At 41.9% G+C, this 21,240-nt stretch overlaps 1 protein-coding gene and 1 non-coding gene across 3 annotated transcripts in view; both read right to left on the reverse strand.

Moving 5' to 3' along the window:
- The window catches only part of elf1 (E74-like ETS transcription factor 1), a 291,232-nt gene extending 285,945 nt beyond the window's left edge, over nucleotides 1-5,287 (reverse strand). The window contains exon 1 of one of the 2 annotated variants that reach the window (XM_073058425.1): nucleotides 5,157-5,287. The gene's annotated coding sequence lies outside the window, so the exon portion shown is untranslated. The remainder of the gene's footprint in view (nucleotides 1-5,156) is intronic. The other variant, XM_073058424.1, reaches the window with a different exon arrangement.
- A 980-nt stretch (nucleotides 5,288-6,267) lies between these two features.
- Nucleotides 6,268-6,339, reverse strand: trnae-uuc (transfer RNA glutamic acid (anticodon UUC)). The gene has a single exon. It is a non-coding gene; the product is annotated as a tRNA-Glu (tRNA).
- Between the last annotated feature and the right edge of the window lie 14,901 nt (nucleotides 6,340-21,240).

Genomic DNA, 21,240 nt, shown 5'->3' on the forward strand with positions numbered 1-21,240 from the left:
TCTCTGGTAACTTCAGCATAATTCTTTTTAACGTTTTCTGCCCTTTGCTATTTTCTTAACTTAATTCAAATTAATTTTAATTAAACCATTAGACCATGAGACATAGGTGCAGAATTATGCCATTCAGCCCATTGAAAAAAGCTGGAGACGGTCGTAAATTTAGTCAGCTCTATCTTGGGTACTAGCCTACAAAGTACCCAGGGCATCTTTTGGGAGCAGTGTCTCAGAAAGGCAGCGTCCATTATTATGGACCTCCAGCACCCAGGGCATGCCCTTTCTCACTGTTATCATCAGGTAGGAAGTACAGAAGCCTGAAGGCACACACTCAGCGATTCAGGAACAGCTTCCCTTCTGCCATCCGATTCCTAAATGGACATTTAACCCCTGAACACTAGCCCACTTTTTAACTATATATTATTTCTGTTTTTGCACAATTTAAATCTATTCAACTTACGTATACTGTAATTTATTTATTATTTTTTCCTCTTCTATACTATGTATTGCATTGAACTGCTGCTGCTAAGTTAACGAATTTCCTAACACATGCCAGTGATAATAAACCTGATTCTGATTCTAAGTCCGAGTCTGCTCCACCATTTGGTCATGTCTAATTTATTTTCCCCCTCTGCCTCATTCTCCCCACAACCTTTAACACCCATAGTAATCAAAAACATATCTTCCTCCATTTTAAAAATACCCCAATGACTTGGCCTCCAAAACTAAATGTGGCAATGAATTCCACTGATTTATCATTCCCTGGCTAAAGAAGTTCTTCCTCATCTCTGTTCTAAAGTAACATCCTCCTATTCTGAGGCTGTGTCATCTGGTTCTAGAGCTCCCCACTATTGAAAACAACCTCTGTACATCCACTCTATCTTGGCCTTTCAATATTTGGTAGGTTTCAATGAGATACCTTATTCTTCTAAAATCTAATGAATACCAGCCCAAAGCCATCAAAAACTCCTCATGCATTAACTCTTTTGGTCTGTGATCATTCTCGTAAACATCCTCTCGTAAAAATCCTTTCTTGGATTTGGGGTCCAAAGCTGCCTACTCTAAATGCAGTTTGACTAATGCCTTATAAAGCCGCAGCATTATATCCATATTTTTCCAGTCTTCTTGAAACTAATGCTTATATTGTATTGCCTTCTTTATTACTGACTCCGTCATTCCAGCTATCAAAGTGCATGATCATATACTTCCCCACCCTGTGTTCCATCTGCCACATCTTGGCCCATTCTCCTAATCTGCCCAAGTCCTACTACAGACTCCCAGCTTTCTCAACACTACCTACCTCTCCACCTATCTTTGTAATGTCTGCAAGCTTGGTACAAAGCTATCAATTCTGTCATCCACATCATTAACGTATAACGTCAGAAGTACCACACTCAACACAAAATCCTGTGAAATGCCCTAGTCACCGGTAGCCAACCAGAACAGGCCTTCTTTATTCCCACTCTCAGCCTTCAGTCAGTCAGCTACTCTTCTGTCCTTGCTAGTATCTTTTCTGTAATACCATGAGCTCGTAGTTTGATAAGCAACCTCATGTGCAGCACCTTATCAAAGGTTCAAAAAATCCAAGTAAACAACATCCACTAACTCTCCTTTGTCTATCTTGTCTGTTTCTTCTTCAAAGAATTCCAACAGATTTGTCAGGCAAGTTTTCCCCTTAAGGAATCCATGCTGACTTCCACTAATTTATCATGTGCCTCCTAGTACTGTGAAACCTCATCCTTAATAATGGGCTCTAACATTTTGCCAAACTCTGAAGTCAAACTAACCAGTATAGAATTTCCTGATTTTTGTCTCCCTCCCTTCTGAAAGGATGGAGTGACATTTGTGATGTTTCAGTCCTCCGGAACCATTCCAAAATCTACTGTTTCTCGAAAGATCACTGCTAATGGCACAAAAATCTGCTCAGCTACTCCTTCAGAATCCTGGTGTGTAGCCCATCTGACCAGGTAACTTATCAATCTTCAAACCTTTCCGCTTTCTAAGCACCTTCTCCTTGGTAACAGTGACTACACTCACTCCTGCCTTGTCATTTTCGTATTTCTGGCAAGCTGCTAGTGTCTTCCACAGTGAAGCCTGGCACAACATACTCTTTGAGTTCATCTGCCATTTCTTTGTTTCCCATTACTACAACTCCAGTGTCATTTTCCAGCAGTCCAATATCCACTCTTGCCTCTCTTTGACTCTATATATCTGGAAAAAACGTTATATATTAGAATATCAAGTTCATTGTCGCTCAACAATACACGTGTATAGAACTAAATGAAACATTGTTCTTCTGGAACCAAGGTGCAAAACACAGCACATATAGTCACATACAGCACATATAGTTATGATCCAGTGTACACAGACACAAAATAACATTAGCATGTCAGTAGCATAGTCTGAAGATTGGCAGGTTGACATAAGGTGTGAGGTGTATGTTTACACACACAGAATAATGTCACTGGCACTATTATAACAAAGCAATCAGCAGTACGTAAAACAGCAGCAAAAGGTGAAAAGTGGCCAGTGCAGGATGAGAGTGCGTCTGTGAGTTTGGGAGTGGGGGTTGCAGGGCATTCAAACAGGGTGTACATGCGTGCTGGGTGGCAGAGTGTGTTCAGAAGTCTAACAACCCAGGGAAAGAAGCTGTTGCCTAGCCAGACAGTTCTAGTTGTTATGACAAGTAGGAGGTCAAAGAGTTTGTGGCAAGGATGGGAGGGGTCTTTGACAAAGCTGGAGGCACTGTGTATGCAACGCTTTAGCTATATGTCCTGAATGGGAGGTGAAGGGGGAAAAAGACCCCTGATTATGTTTTCAGCAGTCCTCACCATCCATTGCAGGGTCTTGCAATCTGATGTTTTACAATTCCCATACCGGATGGTCACCATTGATGTACTCTGGATGAGAATGGGGGGTGGGGGGGGAACCCTCGCCCACCTCAATCTCCTCAGAAAGGTACTGCTGTGCTGTCTTAGCTAAAGAGGTAGTGCTGAGCGTCTAGGTGAAATCATCAGTAATGCGCACTCCAGGTGCTCCTGACTCTGGAGAAGCCATTGATGTGCAATACAGAGTAGACAACCTGCACCTCCTGAAGTCCACGGTCACCCATTTCATCTTGTCCATGTTGAGGCTCAGGTTATTGTGCTTACACCAGTCCACAAGCTGCACTACCTCCTCCTCCCTGTATGCTGCTTTAAAATTGTCCCTGATGAGGTCAGCCACTGTTGTGCCGTCAGTGAACGTAATAATGTGGTTAGAATTAGAGTTGGTAGTACAGTTGTGTGTCAGCAGTGTGAACAGCAGCAGGCTGAACATGCAGTGCCAGTTCAATGTAACGGAGCTAGAGATTTTACTGCTAATATGAACTGTTTGTGATCTCTTCATCAGGATGTCCAAGGTGTTGAGACCCTACATGTCAGTGTTTCTACCAGTTTCTGGGGAATGACTACATTGAAAGCAGAACTAAAGTTAATGAGCAGTTTTCTTACATCAGAGACACGATCATTGAGGTAGGACAGGATTGTGTAAAGAACAGAGGCTATGGCATCGTCAGTGGACAGATTTGGGTGATGTATAAACCTGTAGGTGTCCAGTGTGGTGAATACAATGATCATAATAATGATCTGTCAAACGAAGATCATTTCCCACCACTGCAGTAATCTCAACTCCTGCCCTCCATCAACCCACTATTCCTTTTTTGGCAGTCCTTCCTAAATTTGAATGTCTGGAATGGTTCATTCACATCTTTGGTTACCATGCAGCCAACTTCCACAAATTGAAATGAGATCATACACATTTCCTTTTATTATACTATTAATTCATTTATCCTGCAGTGAATACAACTGGCATTCAGATTCTGCAACTATAATGCTAAATTTTATCTTCCTTTTCTGCTTGAGTTTGTCCTTGTTCTCTATTTATTTTACTTAACACTTTTCTAATTTTTTCTTAAGTTTCCTTTAAAGTTCTCATCTGCCACCTCTCCACCACTGCACTACCCTCCCAATAAGGAGCAAACGAATGGAAGAATATAATGCTTCCAGAGGTTTGAACAGAGTGGGCTTTGATCACAGTGACAATAACATCCTTGCAATCAAGACAGTCAGAACATTGGAAACAAAAGAGCCTCTGTAGGTGCTGGAAATCTAGAGCAACAACACGCAAAGTGCTGGAGGAACTCAGCAGGCCAGGCAACATCTATGGAAAGAATAAACAAAGTTTCAAGTAGAGACCCTTCACCAGGACTCACTAAGTAGTCAAAGTTTCAGGCCAAGAGGGCAGAACATCCACAGTCAGAATGTCCCCCTTTTACCAGAGCATCAGATGGAATAGGGAACACAGTTTCACAGTTCCAGTCTTGAAGTATCCACACTCCAAATCCACCTCCATCTTCTGAGATTTTGTAATCCTTAACATTTAGTTTGAGGAGACCACAAACGCTGATGTTCTAAAATCAACTGCTACTAACAGGTTTTTAAAGAGGGCTCCCTCCTCCCCATTCGTACCAGAGGGTCAATAACCTTTCAATTTCACATTTAAAAAAATACTTGCTCTAAACCTGAGATCAGTGATGTACGCCTGAAGAGTCGCAATGGTTAGTTCAGTGAGTTGCAGTGGCCAATTCACCCGACTTCGACAGCTGCGACGGATAATGACTATATGGTATCTCGGAACATTGGACGTGTACGAGGGCACATGGAGCAGAAGGTGGTGATATTCAAACCTGATGTAAAAAACTCACTGCGACAGCCTCCGACTACTTTTCATTCATTTGTATTGACTTGGACGGATGAGATGGCAGCTTCGCTTACCATAATGGAAAAATATCTAATAATCCGTCATATTTGACAGAATCGCTACTAAAAATTAAAAAGCGGCATATATTGTCCCATTCATCTTCAACTCACAATGATTGTGAGGGGCCTTTCATAATTATTGCAGTGGTTAAGTAATTTCTATATAAAAATTATAAATCATATGTCAATGCAAATCCAGTTTGAAGTTGCATGAAACTCAAAGGATTGAACAGAATGATATCACCATGCTAAGTGGACCCTTCAGACTTGCAGCTAAGCTTCCCTCTGTGGTCTACAAGAGTTAGGAAATTATCTTACAATTAGTACCCCTGTTCCCCGATAGAGGAAATATTTTCAACCTACCTTTGAACAACTCTTTGCCGATGAATGAAACGCAGAACTTTCACATTCACGCACAGTCGCATGCTCCACCAAAGCGCCCGAATGTTTGGGGATTTCCTAACTTGATTTTCACCCTTTCCATTGGCTCAAGGTGAATCACAATTTTTCCATAACATCGGCCAATTGCCGATATAAGGGATCGTCTCCAAGCTCCACACAGGATGAGAATGAAAAGGCATTTTTCCCCAGTTCCAATTCGCAGTATTGTTTTGACAATTAAGCCTAGAGAGGAAAAAAACATCGACGTTCATTTGACATGCCATAGGTGTATCGTTATTTTCTTTCAGAAGAAAGCTTATTTCGAAGATTGAGCGATACATAAAAAGCGAAGAAGCAAAGTGGACGAAAGTGTTCTGGCAGGACAAGTAGTTGGGAAAGATCATTCCGACATTAAGCAAGGCTTCAGGGATGGCAAAATCCATTCATTGGTTTTGCACTGGGGGTGCTAACTTTCAAACTACGATGGCCCGGGAGCTATGAAGAGTGTAGATAGGGTTAGGAAGCACTGCCCTAGAACTGGGAGTCAATCGATGAAACACATCGAATAATTTAATTATGTCAGCCTAGTTGTTTACTGCGAAGCTAGACAAACTTGTTTGCAACAATTAGTAGACATTATCCTACAGACTCCTTATCTGGACTCCACGCACTGGACAGAGGTGTATTTTTGGAGACGCTCCCTTCGATTACAGTACGGCTCCTACTTTTCCCAGAAATGATCCCGAAAGACTTTTCGACATTTCACATGTCATAAGGGAAATAGTACAGGTTAGAGATGCGGGAACCCGTCCCTTAACCGCGCCTAAATCTCTGCCAGGCCACACAATCCGCAGTCCAGTCCTTGCACACATTTTAAGGAAAAGAACATCCTCCTAATATCGCCAGCCCAGCATAGTCTCCAAACTGTGCATAGCTGCTAGGTCCCGGGAGCAGCCTCCCCGGAGAGACCGGCCTGCCTCCCGAGGTTCAGATCGCTGCTCAACCGCATGGCTGTCGCACTCTCCCAAAATACTGAACTCACTTAGGAAATTGTTACGAAATATTTTATTTTAAAAGATACAAAAAACTCTAATTCCCATACCGGGAGTCGAACCCGGGCCGCCTGGGTGAAAACCAGGAATCCTAACCGCTAGACCATATGGGAACGGATAGTAAACATCGGTTGTTGATGAAGTCCAAGCTGGTAAGCGTATTGCAGCATTTTATTCGAGATTATAGTTAATTCTAGATTAGAAGGTAGAGAGTTCCGTAGCTATGGATGAACTTCAGAAACTATGAACCAACAGCAAGCCAGTCAGTCAGCAATGGAGCGTTTCTTCTTTTCTACAACCGGCTCTATCTCAGTTTAGTCAGCTTTAAAATGTGTAACAACTTCAATAATCCAGAAATTGTGCTACTGGAGTGCGTGGGTTACTGATCACTTTTAGAGTTTTTTGTTGTGTATTTATTAGTTCAGTAATATTTGAATAATATTGTAAATATACTGTTTGATTACGCAGTCTTTATTCGCTTAAATAATTCATTACGGGTACAGTATATGTAAACTACGTGTTCACGTACGTCATGACGTTACACGCAATACCCGCGCGTCTCGTTTAAAGTTAAAAAAAACTTGACGTACACGAGTTATCTTCCAGCCTCCTTGCTTTTGATGTTTTAGAGTTACAGAATATAACAGTGGTGACTTAGTATTTTTAAAACGAACCCAAGACGACTATCTACCTGTTGGAGTTCAACTTTTTAAAAACACATCGTGAGAAACAGTCGTTTGTTGAAAAAGCGCAGTGAGAAACGATCGAGCTAAGAAAAATCGCAGCGCGTTTGCTTTGCAAAATGAAAGACGATCAAGTTTTTAAAAAGCCAGAAAACGAAAGAATTCACAGGATCATAAACAGTACCAGGTGATAATAATAATAAATAAATAAAAGGAGAAATGGCTACATCAGAATGATAGACCCATTCGATTGCACAAGAGATAATTGGATTTTGTATATGGAGCAATACTTTGAAGCAGTTGAAATAGCCAATGAGAAGCGACTGCCAGTTTTGCTACATGCATTGGGTGTAAAGCCAGACAGTTCGTTTCTAAGTTTGAGTGCTCCAACCAAACCAGCTGAAACAAGCTTTGCTGATATTGCCAGAGTAATCCAGAAACATTAAGGGCCAAACCCATCATTGGTTGCGGACCTCTTTAATTTTCAAAAGGGGAATCAAAAGGAAGAGGAGTCTATTTCAGTGTACGTGGTTGAATTGAAGAAGTTGAGCACTGTCAGTTCAGTGATGGACTTATTGATGCACTAACCAATTTCTTAGTTCGTGTAATTTTACAAGAAAGCATTCAAAAATGGCTCCTAACTGAAGCAACATACACAAAATGCTGGATGAACTCAGCAGGTCAGGTAGCATCTATGAAAACAAATCAAAATTTTGGGCCATGGCCCTTCTTCATGACAACTGAATTGAAGCACAACTTATATTTAAAAAGAAGTTCAAATAGCTATATTGATGGAAACAGCAGATAGAGACACAATTAAGTTGCAGTTAGGAATAAAAAAAATTGCAATGCCGAAACAGAAACCTGCCAGGCCAAAAAAAATTGTGTTACCGTTGTAGCAGTGTCTCACATACACCAGAATAATTCAGGTTTAAAGGTGAAACTTGCAGAAAATGCAACAAAGTCAGACACATATGAAGACCATGCTGGGCAGACAAAAATAAATGGACGGCACAGGAAGAGATGAAGATAAAAAGTCAATCTGCAGTCCCAAAAAAGAGCACTAATCTACATGTTGCTAATAAAACAAATGAGAGTGATACAGGTCTGGGCACCCTTGAGATTTACAATGTGAAAACTCACAATGGACAAGCAATATGGCTACACCAGAAACAGCAAACTAATTAAGATGGAATTGGACACTGGCTCAGCTGTTTCAGTCATTCCACAACATTACTTTAAACTGCATTTCAAAGACACTGAACTGAAGCCTGCAAATATCCAACTAAGAACTTTAATTGAGAAAAGATAACTCCTGTGAGAATGATGTTTGTAACAATGAAATACAACAACCAACAAGCAACATTGGCTTGTATGTGATAAAAACAGGAGGGCCAGCATTGTAGTGGAATGAGTGGCTGAGACAACTACAACTTGGCCATTGCTTGGAGGCAATTCAATGCGGCAGAACTGAGGCGAGGTGAGTAGAGTTGAGACAGAGTACGGGTCCAAGAGCGAGGAAAGACCCAAGGTTTGATCGATTTAATGGCTGGGCCGAATTGGAAGGGTCGGGTACAGGCCAAACTGAAGCAGCGGGGCTCTGCCCGAATAATATATGTAAGCAACAGGGCCCGGATCTGAGACCTAAGGTTCGGATGATTTAAGCGCTGGAGCAGATTGAAAAGATCAGGGTGTCAGGGCCAGAGTCAAGGAACAGACCAATTCAATTTACTACTCTGTGATGTTTACTCGTCTCTGTGCTGAACTTAGGTTGTGGCCTGTAACTAATGGGCTCCTGAATCGGCTGCAGTGATGCCTGTCTTCATGTTGTGGACTCACTTTTGTGAACTTCAGTTCTGAATCCCATCTGCTTACTTTCATTGTTTGCACCATTTTTTTTTCTCTGCACATTGGGTATTTGGAAGTCTTTTTTTTAAACGGGTTCTAATAGGTTTCTTTATTTTGTAGCCGCCTGTAAGCAAACACATCTCAAGGTTGTTTAAAGTATGCATATTTTGATAATAAATGTACTTTAAACTTGAACTAGAGTGGGGATCTATTTGCATGCCACCTCCCCTGCAGTAGAGTCAATGGAAAGTAAATTAAGAAAAGTGCTACAACCATGTTCAAGCATAGCATTGGAAAATTCAAACAATTAAAGGATAAAATACTATTAAATGAAAATGCCACACCCAAGTTTTACATGGCCCACCCAGTTCCTTATACTATCTGTGATAAAATAGCCAGTGAGCTAGATCACTTGGAGGCCGAATGAATTCTTTCTAAGGTTGAGTGGAACCCATGGGTAACGCCACTGGTCCCAGTAGCCAAGCAGAATAGGTCTGTCAGGATCTGTGGTGATGTTAAGTTCACCATCAATGCAGTACTAAATGTAGATCCAGACCCTCTGTCCAGGATTTGCAAACCTTTCTGCAGGAAAACACTTCAGCAAAGTGGACTGAACTGAGACCTAATTACAGATGGAGATGGAAGATGAGTCCAAAATGTTTCTCACCGTAAGCACTCACTAAGTGCTTTATCGCTATAATAGGCTTATTTTTGGAGTAGCATTTGCACCTGCACTCCGGCAGAAAGCTATGAATCAGATGCTGCAAGGCTGCCCAGGCACTCAGTGTTAACTGGATGACATCATTGGTACCAATGAGGATGACAAGCAACATCTCCAAAAACTCAACACATTTAAAAACATTAGAAGGTTATGGGTTCAGAGCATGACTCAACAAGTATGAATTCTTTAACAGTGGTCACACTATTGACGCACAAGAATTACACAAGTGTGCAAGAAAATTCAAGCAATGCTGGACACCCCAAGGCCAAAGGATGTATCACAGTTGTGGTCCTTTTTTAGAGTCTGTCATTTACTGTAACAGGTTCCTGCCAAACCTGGCTACTGTGCTCCACCCCTTCAACTCATTACTACAGATTGGGAAGAAATAGCAAAGACAAAGCCAGGTGAGTTGACTTTCCAAAAGATGAAGGAAACGGTGACATGAGACACCGTACTCACACATTATGATCCACATCGTCCAGTGGAAGGTGCCTGTGTTGCCTCGCAGTATGGTATAATGCAGTCATATCACATAACGTAAGTGATGGAAGTGAACACCCCATAGCCTTTGCAGCACATTGTGTGAAGCTTGCGTGCATTGTTCGGGATGCCAACAGGTCCAGAAGAAAAGTGTCCAGAGCTGTCAGAACCACTTCCTGCAGTCCCAGTGTCAACTCCTACAGCCTCCACAGAGGCGTCCCTGGAACCTAAGATGGTTTCGGAGCCACAGGTCTCTCCTTCCAGGCAGAGTGACCCCTCTCCCCAACCCCTCATCAGGAATATCATTATCACACATAAGTAAATCCTCCACAGCGATTAAATCGATAGGCCTGAATGAGACAATTTCAAATTTACTATGCTGTGGATACCTATATAGCAACTGTGTTGAGATTCATTCTCTATTGATTTTATAGCTTAGCAGGTAGGATTATTTTGTATTTAATATTTCAGTGGCATTTGAGTAATATGGTAAATATATTGTTTCTGTAAGCATTCTTTATTTGTTTAAAAGTTCAAAGTAAATTTATTATTGAAGTACATATATGTCACCATATACAATCCTAAGATTCATTTACAAACCCCATTTCCAGAAAAGTTGGGATATTTTCCAAAATGCAATAAAAACAAAAATCTGTGATATGTTAATTCATGTGAACCCTTATTTAACTCACAAAAGTACAAAGAAAAGATTTTCAATAGTTTTACTGACCAACTTAATTGTATTTTGTAAATATACACAAATTTAGAACTTGATGGCTGCAACACACTCAACAAAAGTTGGGACAGAGTTAAAATAAGATTGAAAAGTGCACAGAATATTCAAGTAACACCGGCTTGGAAGACTCCACATTAAGCAGGCTAATTGGTAGCAGGTGAGGTATCCTGACTGGGTATAAAAGTAGCGTCCATCAAAGGCTCAGTCTTTGCAAGCAAGGATGGGACGTGGCTCACCCCTTTGTGCCAAAATTCGTGAGAGACTTGTTAGTCAGTTCAAAAGGAACATTTCCCAATGCAAGATTGCAGAGAATTTAGGTCTTTCAACATCTACAGTACATAATATTGTGAAAAGATTCAGAGAATTCAGAGACATCTCAGTGTGTAAAGGGCAAGGTCGGAAACCACTGTTGAATGCGCGTGATCTTCGAGCCCTCAGGCAGCACTGCTTAAGAAACCGTCATGCTACTGTGACAATTATAGCCACCTGGGCTGGGGAGTACTTCAGAAAACCATTGTCACTTAACACAGTCTGTCGCTGCATCCAGAAATGCAACTTGAAACTGTATTACGCAAGGAGGAAGCCGTACATCAACTCTATGCAGAAACGCTGGCGAGTTCTCTGGGCCCGAGCTCATCTCAGATGGACCGAAAGACTGTGGAACCGTGTGCTGTGGTCAGATGAGTCCACATTTCAGCTAGTTTTCAGAAAAAACAGGCGTCGAGTTCTCTGTGCCAAAGATGAAAATGACCATCCTGATTGTTATCAGCGAAAGGTGCAAAAGCCAGCATCTGTGATGGTATGGGGGTGCACCAGTGCCCACAGTATGGGTGAGTTGCATGTATGTGAAGGTACCATTGACTCTGAGGCGTATATTAGGATTTTAGAGAGACATATGTTGCCATCAAGGCGACGTCTCTTCCCGGGACGTCCATGCTTATTTCAGCAGGACAATGCCAGACCACATTCTGCACGGGCTACAACAGCGTGGCTTTGTAGACACAGAGTGCGTGTGCTTGACTGGCCTGCTGCCAGTCCAGATCTATCTCCTATTGAAAATGTATGGCACATCATGAAGAGGAGAATCAGAAAACGGAGACCACGGACTGTTGAGCAGCTGAAGTCTTATATCAAGCAAGAATGGACAAAATTTCCAATTGCAAATCTACTACAATTAGTATCCTCAGTTCCAAAACGATTAAAAAGTGTTATTAAAAGGAAAGGTGATGTAACACAATGGTAAACATGCCTCTGTCCCAACTTTTGTTGAGTGTGTTGCAGCCATCAAATTCTGAATTTGTGTATATTTACAAAATACAATTAAGTTGGTCAGTAAAACTATTGAAAATCTTTTCTTTGTACTTTTGTCAGTTAAATAAAGGTTCACGTGAATTAACATATCACAGATTTTTGTTTTTATTGCATTTTGGAAAATATCCCAACTTTTCTGGAAATGGGGTTTGTACTTGCAGGCACACTCAATAAATCCATGATAGTATAATAACTATAATATCAATGAAAGGCAGCACCAACTTGGGTGTTCAACCAGTGCACAATAGACAGCAACTGTGTAAATACAAATCAAAAGAAATAATAATAATTAATAAATAAGCTCTAAATATTGAGAACATGAGATGAAAAGTCCTTGAAAGTGAGTTTGTAAGTTGTGGGAACATTTCAATGATGGGGCAAGTGAAGTTAACCCCATTAGTTCAAGACCTGATGGTTGTGGGGTAATAACTATTCCTGAACCTGGTGGTGTGAATCCTGAGGGTACCTTCTGCCTGATGGCAGCAATGAGAAGAGAGTATGTCCTGGGTGGTGGGGGTTCCTGGTGATGGATGCTGCTTTCCTGCAACAATGTTTCATGTAAATATGCTTAATAGTGGGGAGGACTTTACCTGTGATTGACTGGGTCATGTCTGCTACTTTGTGTTGAATTTTCTATTCAAGGGCATTGGTGTTTCCGTACCAGGCTGTGATGTAGCTAGTCAATATACTCTCCACTACACATCTGTAGAAGTTTATCAAATTTTAGATGTCACGCCGAATTTTTGCAAACTAAGGAAGTAAAGATGCTGCTGTGCTTTCTTCATAATTGCACTTACATGGTGGGCCCAGAGAGGTCCTCTGAAATAAAGGGATCAAGGAATTTGAAGTTGCTGACCTTCTCCATATCTGATCCTAGACCTCTGGTTTCCTTCTCCAGAAGTCAATAATCAGTTCTTTGGTCTTGTTGACATTGAATAAGAGGTTGATGTTGAAGCACCATTCAGCCAGATTTTCAATCTCCCTCCTCTGTGCTGATTCATGACGACCTTTGATTTGGCCTATGACAGTGGTGCCATCAGCAAACATAAATATAGCATTGGAGCAGTGCTTAGCCACACAGTCAGAAGTATAAAGTGAGTAGAGCAGGAGGCTAATCACATGGACCTGCATTGACAAAGATAATGGAGGAGATTGTGTTGCCAATCTGAACTGACTGGGGTGTGCAAGTGAGGAAATAGAGGATCCAATTGCAGAGGAAGTATTGAGGCCAAGGTCTTGAAGCTTATTAATTTGTTTTGAGGGGATGATGGCATTTAATCCAGAGCTGTATTTGATAAAGAGCATCCTGATGTATGCATCTTTGCTGAGCATATGTTCCTGGGTTGAGTGCAGAGCCAAATAAATTTCATCTGCAGGCAACCTGTTGCTCTGGTAGGCAAATTGGAGTGGATCCAAGTAACTTCTCAGGCAGGAGTCGATATGTTTCATGTTTCAGCCTCTCAATACATTTAATCACTGTAGATATAAGTACTTCTGGATGATAGTCATTGGGGAAGGTTATCACGTTTTGTTAGGCACCAGTATCATTGAACCTGCTTGAAGCAAGTGGGTACCTCAGACGAAGGAAGAGGTTAAAGGTCTCAGTGAACATTCCAGCCAGTTAAAATGCACAGGTCTTTCGTGGGTTCACCCATCTGAAGAGTACTTGCACATTGCCTCAGAGACTGAAATCACAGGATAACCGGGGGGGGGGGGGGGAGGGGTGCCATGGGTGTATGTGATAGTTCCTCCAAGATTTAATGGCCAAAGCAAGCACAGAAGACATTGAGCTTGTCTAGTAGCAAAGTCTATGTGGCTTGATTTAACATTATAAGAGATGCACTCAAGCCCTCCCACAAACGTTTAAATAGTTCATTACAGGTTATATATAAAAATACGTGAATTGCATGCATCATGAGGCCACCACATGATATGCACATGCCTCACTTAAAGTAAAATTTAACATACACTAGTTATCTCCAGGCTCAACTAGTTTTAATGTTTTGGAATTACAACACAACACTTCTCACCAGCATGAACTGAACTCTTAACCTATTGCTGACTTTTTAAAAAAATGTACTGTTATAAGGGCATGACTTTTTACATTACATGTTATTGAAAGTAACAGAAAAGTTGGCTAAAGAATAAATTTCCATAAAAGCTGTTGTGCTTAATATCAGAGTGCCATTTACCACTAAGATATTTACAGCTTCAGATAAATAGGTGGATTTTACTTCAATGAGTGTCTGCTCTATTCTTGTTAATGATGGTGGGACTCGTTTGTAACAGTGCTGTTGTGCACACACAAGTTGCTTGAGCTCAGGTCTTTTCAGTGGATGCTAATTTGCCATACACCTATAGGGGGCACTGCAGCTTATTTTGACATTGCTTTCAGCACCCAATAGCTGCAATATAAGTACCGGTAATAAGAGGTGGCAAATGACAGGAGCTAAGAGGAAAATAAATTTCTAGTGTTTGATGTAACAGAAGTAATATGTATAAAAATCAGATGATTAGCTCTATCAGGTTACCTCTCATCCTCCGCCTCTCCAAGGCCTTTTCTCCTTGGAGAGGCAGAGGATGAGAGGTGACCTGATAGATGTGTATAAGATGATGAGAGGCATTGATCATGTGGATAGTCAGAGGCTTTTTCCCAGGGCTGAAATGGCTAACACAAGAGGGCACAGTTTTAAGGTGCTTGGAAGTAGGTACAGAGGAGATGTCAGGAGTAAGTTTTTTTTATAGAGAGAGTGTTGAGTGCGTGGAATGGGCTGCCGGCGATGGTGGTGGAGGTGGATATGATAGGGTCTTTTAAGAGACTCCTGGATTGGTACATGGAGCTTAGAAAAATAGAGGGCTATGTGTAACCCTAGGTAATTTCTAAAGTAAGGACATGTTTGGCACAGCATTGTGGGCCTAAGGGCCTGTATTGTGCTGTAGGTTTTCTATGTTTCTATGTCCTTCTGGGCTCAGATCAACAATTCAGCAAAAATGGTCCAAACAGGGCAAATGGTAAGAATTACATTCCCTGCAACATTAGTGTGTCTAACAGCCTCTTAAATACCACTGTACAATCTGCTTCCACCACTCCCCTCCAGTTCCAGGCAGCTAGCACTCTGTATAAAGTAAAACTTGCCCACACGTCTGAACTTTCCATCTCTCACCTTAAATGTATGTCTCCTAGCAAATGACATTCCTACCTGGAAGAAAAAAATTCGGACCTTCTCCCTTATCTGTGCCTCTCATATGCTTACAAACTTCTATCAGATCTCCCCTGAGCCTCTATTGCTCCAAAGAAAACAACTCAAGTTTGTCAAACCTAGTCATGCCCTCTGAACCGATCAGTATCCTGGTAATCTTCTTTTGCACCCCTTCCAAAGACTCCATATCCTTCCTGTATTGGGGCAATTGAAACTGAATGCAAACTCAGGATTATCTGGTTTTATTAGTAAGCTCCTAATGAAAGATCTTCATTAAAGAAGTGATAAAATTAATTGAATTTCAGTAATTTTGTCACTGATTGTTGGTGAGAAATAAGCAGTAAAACAATGCAGAACTGTTTTGTTTAGTGCAGTTTCAAACTCTCAGGCTTGCAGATGCCAGAAACGGGTGGAGGTGAAAATGAGATGATGTCACTACTTCAACAAGTTAGGACTACGAAGAATTTGAAGGTATCAACAATTATCGTGGAGGTTACGATGAAATTGAAGATTTGGAGGTTGCAATTGTTGATAGTATTGTATAAAGGCAGTCCATTAACTGCACTGATTTAGTTCATTGGGTACACTAGATGAATTCAGTAACTATGAGGATAATATATACAGTTTTATAGTAATGTAGTACCAGTGGTAGTGTTCTAGTTTGTTCTGAATTTCATTTAAATACATAACTTGTAACTCAGTTTGTCTTTTTTATTCCTTATTAACTATTTCCATGAAACTTTGGCTAATTGGGACAGCCGCTTAATTGGGCCAAAATGTACTGGTCCTGATATGTCCCAATTAACCAGAATCTACTAAATTGTATTAAACTTAAATATAATCAAATCTAATAGTGCATGGAACAAGCTAGCTGAGGTGGATAGAAAAATTCAGTTGAAAGACAATAAATAAGCAATGGTACAAACTTTAAAGTTAAAATGTTAAGTTGAGAGGGAATAGGTTTAGTAAGAACTTGAGGGGCAATTTCTTCACCCAAAGGGTTGTCAATATATGGAGATGAGCTGCCAGAGGAAGTGGTTGAGCTAGGTATATTAACAATATTTAACAGGTACTGGGATAGGAAAGGTTTGGAGGGACATGGGCCAAATGCAGGTAAATACAACAAGACGAGACGGGAATATTGGTTGATATGTACCAGTTGGGAGAGAGGGCCCATTTCCCTGTTGTATTTCTGATGCACTACAATATTGTACAGGACATGTTTCAGTTACGATGAGAGACTAAGCAGAGGAGATTAAGAGGGGATATGATCAAGGTATATAAAATAATAAGAGGTATAGTTAGGGTAGACTGCAGGCAACTTTTCACCTTATCAGAGGTGAATAAAACTGAAGGATGTAGACTTAGGGTACAGGATAAGGGCGTCTTCTGCTCCAGTCTCTCCTCACAACTGAAACACTTCACCCTGTGTGGTGAGTACTACATACAGTGCACTGTCTGAAAGGGTGGTGGAAACAGTCACTGAAAGCATCTTAGAAGTGTCCACTTGGACACTGAAATCGCCAAGGCATAGAAGGCTACATGCTGATTCAGATTTATCACATCTGCATCGAAATATAGAGTGAAATGCACCATTTGTGATGACAACAAACACAACCCGAGGACACATCAGGCACAGCCTGCAAGCGTTGGCACACTTTCCAGCACAAACAAAGCATGTCTACAATATTCAGCAGAACAACACAAGCAACAACACCAAAGCAACAAGAGCTGCAAAACAACAGGAAAACAAGCCCCTTTCCTCTCTCCCACCCACATACCCACTCACACATACACAGCCTGGCCTCCAGCCACAGGACAGGCCCCTTCTGGGCCTCCAACCTACAGTCTCTGGCCTAGAGTCTCAGACATAGGGACTCTGACTTCTGGACATGCCATGGGGCCTCTGACTTGCAAACAATGGCTCTTCCAGACACACTGACTTCAACATTCATGCTTCAAATTTCAGTATCGAACCCAGAAATCGACAGTCATGGGAAATTGAACACAGACCCTGAAACTAAGGACTTGCACCTGGGGTGGGAAGGAGAGGCACAGGCCCTCATGCTTCTTGCCCACACAGACCTTTAATCCCAGGAACACGCACAAAATGCTGGTGGAACGCATCTATAGGAAGAAGCACTGTCGATGTTTCGGGCCGAGACCCTTCGTCAGGACTAACTGAAAGAAAAGATAGTACAAGAGATTTGAAAATACAAGGGAGAGGGGGAAATGCGAAATGATAGAAGAAGACCGGAGAGGGTGGGATGAAGCTAAGAGCTGGAAAGGTGATTGGTAAAAGGGATACAGAGCTGGAGAAGGGAAAGGATCATAGGACGGGAGGCCTAGGGAGAAAGAAAGGGGGTGGGGAGCACCAGAGGGAGATGGAGAACAGGCAAAGAGTGATTGTCAGAGGGGCAGAGAGAGGAAAAGAAGAAGGGGGAATAAATAAATAAATAACAGATGGGGTAAGAAGGGGAGGAGGGGCATTAACGGAAGTTAGAGAAATCAATGTTCATGCTATCAGGTTGGAGGCTATCCAGACGGAATATAAGATGTTGTTCCTCCATCCTGAGTGTGGCTTCATCTTGACAGTAGAGGAGGCCATGGATAGACATATCAGAATGGGAATGGGACGTGGAATTAAAATGTGTGGCCACTGGGAGATCCTGCTTTCTCTGGCAGACAGAGCATAGGTGTTCAGCGAAATGGTCTCCCAGTCTGCGTCGGCTCTCACCAATATATAAAAGGCCACACCGGGAGCACCAGACGCAGTATACCACACCAGCCCACTCACAGGTGAAGTGTCGCCTCACCTGGAAGGACTGTCTGGGGCCCTGAATGGTGGTGAGGGAGGAAGTGTAAGGGCAGTTGTAGCACTTGTTCCGCTTACAAGGATAAGTGCCAGGAGGGAGATCGGTGGGAAGGGATGGGGGGGACGAGTGGACAAGGGAGTCGCGTGGGGAGCGATCCCTGCGGAAAGCAGAAAGGTAGGTGAGGGAAAGATGTGCTTGGTAGTGGGATCCCATTGGAGGTGGCGGAAGTTACGGAGAATTATACGTTGGACCAAGAGGCTGGTGGGGTGGTAGGTAAGGACAAGGGGAACCCTATCCCGAGTGGGGTGGCGGGTGGATGGGGTGAGAGCAGATGTGCGGGAAATGGGAGAGATGCGTTTGAGAGCAGAGTTGATGGTGGACGATGGGAAGCCCCTTTTTTAAAAAAAGGAAGACATCTCCTTCATCCTGGAATGAAAAGCCTCACCCTGAGAGCAGATGCGGCGGAGATGGAGGAATTGCAAGAAGGGGATGACATTTTTGCAAGAGACAGGGTAGGAAGAGGTAGCCATGAGAGTCTGTAGGCTTATAGTAGATATCAATAGATAAGGCATCTCCCGAGATGGAGACAGAAAGATCAAGGGGAGGGAGGTGTCGGAAATGGACCAGGTAAATTTGAGGGCAGGGTGAAAGTTGGAGGCAAAGTTAATGAAGTCAATGAGCTCAGCATGCATGCAGGAGGCAGCGCCAATTCAGTCGTCGATGTAGCAAAGGAAAAGAGGGGGATGGATACCCGTATAGACGTGGAACATGGACTGTTCCACAAAGCCAACAAAAAGGCAGGCATAACTGGGACCCATGCGGGTGCCCATGGCTACACCTTTGGTTTGGAGGAAGTGGGAGGAGCCAAAGGAGAAATTATGGAGAGTAAGGACTAATTCCGCTAGACGGAGAGAGTGGTGGTAGAGGGGAACTGGTTAGGTCTGGAATCCAAAAAAGAAGCAGAGAGCTTTGAGACCTTCCTGGTGGGGGATGGTGGTATATAGGGACTGGATGTCCATGGTGAAAATAAGGCGGTGGGGGCCAGGGAACTTAAAATTGTTGAAAAAATTCAAAGCATGAGAAGTGTCATGAACATAGGTGGGAAGGGATTGAACATCCCACTCACTGGCTTTGGGTGTCTCCAGCCCTTGTCCAAGGGGCCCACCAACTTTGTTCATTGATCATAAGGATCACTAGTCTGTATCTGATCTCCTGCCAACCTGCCGTCAGTCAATGGGAATCAATGGCCTTCTACTACAGAGCACACTGACCTGCGCTCTTGCTTCTGCCTTATATTCCTCATTTCCTGCCACTGATCTCTAACTCCCTCATCCCTGTCCATAAACCCTAACCTGTCCCCTAACTCTCCATGCTGCAGCCAAAACATTCCCTACAAACCTAAAAAAAAACAAGGAAGTCTGAGCCAGAACATTGATGGACATCACAGCTCAGTGCAATCTTGACAGAAAGCCAAGTGCTGAAGAGGAGTTTAATACAGATGGGTGCTCAATGATTGGCATGGGTGTGATGGGCTGAATGGCGTATTTCCATGCTGTAGGATTCTAAAAGACATCAGGAATAGGAGCAATAAAAGGCCACTCTTGCTCTGCTATGCAAGATGACGACTGATCTCCTACATCAACTTTTTTCCTGCCCTATTCTCATATCCCTCAAATCCTCTAATATCAACCAACAGATCCACTGTTCCCTGTGCTCCCTCTTCGACATACTTAAGGGACTAATCTTCCACTTTAACCAATGTTAACCCTTCTCAAGTACTTTCACCCCTTTCCCAGGTAAACCTGCCCTTTTATCCTCTCCCTTCCCCACTAGTCACAGACCCAAGTAGCCCTTCCAGGTGAATTTACTTGCTCTTCCAATCTAGACAACAGCAATCAATGATCAAAATGGTGTCTCCTTTACATTAGAAAAAACAAATGCAGATTGGGTGAATACTTTGCGGGACAACTCTGTTCAATTTGCAAAACTGAGCATAGATTTCTCATCCTTCTTATTTTAATTCTCTGTCCCACCCTGTCTTCCACTTGCTGCAGTTTCCTATGAATCCCATCATAAATTGGCACTTCACTTCAGTTTACATTTTCTTCTAGGCTTAAATTTAATAATTTTTTTCTCTCTCCCTCAAGATGAAATTCTGTTTAAAAGTTATAGGATGTGAAAGCCAGCACACTAACTTAGACTGTGCAATTGTATTATTTTGGAAGCAGACAGATAATCTTACGACAGAATAATCGCATTAAGTCTACCAGGAACATGCTAATAACGTACATTACATTAAAACAAGTAAGGCTAGAACACTGACTGAGTAACAATGAATGGAGTAGGGCAGAAACAAAGGGTCATGTTGCTGAAGCAGATCAAATCAGTCACAAAATTCAAGACAACAAATATAAGCACACCATTCAAGGGCTGGCTCAAGGATACTATGGAATGGCTCAATCCACAGAAGAAACAACATTTATAATAAATGAAGTATAAAATTCATTTTTGACTGGAACAGAAGTAAGATAGTTCTGGGAATTATTAGTTAGTTGGCAAGATCAAGAGAAAATGAGAGCACAAAATCGAGAGGAAGGAAAGGTGAGTATGAAGGTGGGAGGGCGTATAAGGGAAAAAGACCACAAATTGAATAAGAATAATTTGTACTTACCATCAACAAGGCACAGCAGGAAGAAGCCACCCATGCCACAAGTCATTCAGATGGCAAACCTCCACGGTTTTGAGGAACAGCCTTGACTGTTGTCTTTATTATCTATTATTCCTTTGTCCTGGATGTACTTAATAAATCTCTTGGGCTAATGACCAATATATCTGAACCAATATTCCTGTGGTCACAAAAAAATCTATTTAGTTAAATTAAGTACTATTTGGCAAACCCTGCATTTTAATAGTTTGATAAAGGAATCTTGATTTGTAATGTTGAGTTTGTGTCTCTCCTCACTGATGCTGCCTGACTTGTTGACTGTTTCCTGCCTGTTTGTGTTTTCAGCATCTTCAGTATATTTTGCTCCTGCCTTAAATGCTCAGTTTGATGAGAAAAAATAAATGCTGATCTTAAAATTCTTCTTGTCATCTTCATAGAAGAGCAAAAAATACATTACAATTCCTGCAGCCTCAAATAAATTGCACTGTTACTGTAAGGCTTAAAAATATGCGTGTTATGTTTTGTAACTTCAAAACATTAAACGAATTCTAAGG

This window comes from Hemitrygon akajei, chromosome 10 (assembly GCF_048418815.1).
Source record: "Hemitrygon akajei chromosome 10, sHemAka1.3, whole genome shotgun sequence".
Classification (NCBI taxonomy): Eukaryota; Metazoa; Chordata; class Chondrichthyes; order Myliobatiformes; family Dasyatidae; genus Hemitrygon; species Hemitrygon akajei.